The sequence below is a fragment of the Myotis davidii genome, unplaced genomic scaffold (genome assembly GCF_000327345.1).
Source record: "Myotis davidii unplaced genomic scaffold, ASM32734v1 scaffold26, whole genome shotgun sequence".
Classification (NCBI taxonomy): Eukaryota; Metazoa; Chordata; class Mammalia; order Chiroptera; family Vespertilionidae; genus Myotis; species Myotis davidii.
The window spans coordinates 6,285,821-6,288,786 of NW_006299245.1; positions in this window are offsets into that span (position 1 = coordinate 6,285,821).

Genomic DNA, 2,966 nt, shown 5'->3' on the forward strand with positions numbered 1-2,966 from the left:
AATAGCCATCTACCAGGTGTGAGGTGTTATTTCATTGTGGGTTCTATTTGCCTTTCCCTGACCGTTATTGTTGCTGAATAACTTTTCATGTACTTTGGGGCCATCTGTCTATCTTTGGAAAATGTCTGTTCAGATCCTCTGCCTGGTTTATAATCAGATTGTATTTTTTTTGCTATTGAATTGTATGAGTTCTTTATGTTTTGAATATCAACCTCTTATCAAGTATATGACTTGCAAATAGATTTTACCATTCAGTAGGTTGCCTTTTCATGTTATTAATGGTTTCTTTGCTACAAATTCTCATTTTAAATGTAGCTATTTTCTAGTTTCTAAAAAAAAAAAGCAACTTTCCATTTTTTGGACAATGTATTTGTATTTTAACTTGCTCCAAAAATGATTTAAGGTGATGTAATTAAGACACAAGCATAGAGCTTGAGAGCTTTAAATGCTGTCTAGATTTGCAGTCTTATTAACTGTGTGAACTTGGCCAAATGACTTTACTCCTTCCTGTCCCAGTTTTCCTATTTGTACAATGTAGATCTTACAATAATTATATATACTCTTAAGGTAATTAGGAGGACTCCGTAATTCATATTTTAACTGCTTAGTATAGTTCTGGCATACAATAAATGCAACGAGTTCTAGGTTCTACTGAGCTGCAACAATAGAGTTACATAAAATTGATTGAAAATAAACAATGAAAAATTGGAGAATGTAAAATAAGGATTAAAAATGAGAAGGTACCAGGTGGAAGTTGCAACATAAAACACATGCCATACAATCCTGCATACATGCCAAAAGCAAGAACACATTTTGGTTCTCAGATTCTTAGTTGCCAAAGTGGAAACCGTCACTTGATTTGATTTATAGCCCAAAATGAAAATTAAATTCTTGTCTAGGAGCAGTTCCAATTATGCCTAGAATTAGAGCTTTTTTCCCCCCATGAGTCCTAGTAATGAGGACATCTTATGATGTAATAAAAAGATATCCTCAATACATTTCTTAAAATAAATACATTGATAGGTTTCATGGAACTATTTTAACAAGTAATCTTTTAAAGAATAACATAATCATAAATATTGTATATATGGAAGATAAGAGCTGCAAAGGCAATTTTTTGGATATGAATATAAATGTAAATATGTACATGGATATAGTTGTATAAAACTAATAGTCCTAGCATAATTATATCAAACTTCCAGTTGTGTACACAATACTCACAGTCCTTACAATTCATTGTCTTTGTGTTATCCTAGATATTGCTATGAACAACAAATAAAATTTCTCAATAATATTTAAACAAAAATTGTGCCATAATTTTCCTAATATATGCCTTTTTCTGGACATGTAGTTTGCTTCAATTTTACATGAACTAATAGCATAAATATTTTTGTCATTTTTTTATGTGTTTAGCATAATTTGTTTGGGATAGATCACCAAAATCAAAATTGAGATCAGAGCCTGGTCAATGTGGCTCAGTGGTTGAGTGTCAAGCCATGCACCAAGAGGTCACAAGTTTGATTCCCAGTCAGGGCACATAAACTCAGGTTGCAGATCCGAGTAAGGAACATGCAGGAGTCAGCGATCTATGTTCCTATCTCTTTCTCACCCTCTCTCTCTAAAAATCAATAAAAATATATTTTAAAAAATTGAAGTCAGAGAATTTAAGCATTTTAAGGTTTTTAATAAAATATAGTATACTTTTAAACATGTTAAAGGGCTCACTAGATGCAGAAATATTTGATTCAATCAACCCTTCAATACATTTTTAGTTTAAGGTAATTAGCTATGGTTACGCTTGTTAATACTGAAAATATTTTGCATTTGTAATATTATAGTTGGAAATATTGTGTTGCTAAATCTATACTATCACTAGGATAATTATTCAGAGCAGATACAGGGTGGGGAAAAAGTAGAATTACAATTGCTTAAATGAAAAATAATACAATAATTAATAAATAATACAAGAATGCAACTGTAAGCCTACTTTTACCACACCCAGTACATTCCGGGATGTAGGTTGATGGAAGCTCTAACATCTTTGGTAATGACGTCCGTGGGTATTAATATCCAATTGGTGAGTTGATGAAAAAGAGGGTAAAGAACTCATATCCTTTTTGGCCTTATTGCTAAACTGTCAACTTTTACCATCATTTTGTTAGCAAGAACTGGTCAGATGTCCTTCCCTAAGCCCAATTTGTACAACCTTGGGATATTGCTTAACCTTTCTAAGTTTCAGCTTTCCCAATTTTTAAAATGGGAATAACAGTAGTAATCAGCTCACAAGGTAATTGTGAAGGTTCAATACTATGTATAAGGCAGTTAGCTTGGCTTCTGACTCATACCAAGGGCTTAATTAATAATAATATTCACATCATAATTGCCATTTTTAGTATTAGAAAATACATACAAGAAGACATAGGTTACAACAAATTTTAATTACATGAAATTACATTTAACAATTCTTAAAAGAACTCCCAGAAACAGGAAAAAAGTTGTCTACAAAATAAATAAATAAAAATAGGTCTGGTCTCAGATTTCTCTGTAGTACTGCAAAAAGATTAAAAAAAATATTGTGGCCAAGAATTTGATCACTGGACTAATATATAAGGCAATACTAAGACGTGTTTATATATGTAGTTACATGGAAAGTATAGGTATCTATACGTTCTAAAAAGCTGAACTCAAGAATGAAGACATCATTGGATGAAAGGAATGGTGATGAATTCTAACTTTCTAAGTTAAGTTTAAGGATTATTACAAATATTAGCCTAGAATTATCTAAAAATTAAGAGAAGTTATTGAATGATAATGTGTGTGTTGTAAAATTAATGAAATAATCCAAAGCATGAAATTATTTAAATAAAGGAGAAACTTGAGGGAAGGTGCAATGAAGGCTGCTCTGGTAAGACTGATAGGAGAGAGGTGGCATGGAATAAGGCTGAGGGAGCAAGCAGGGACCAAAA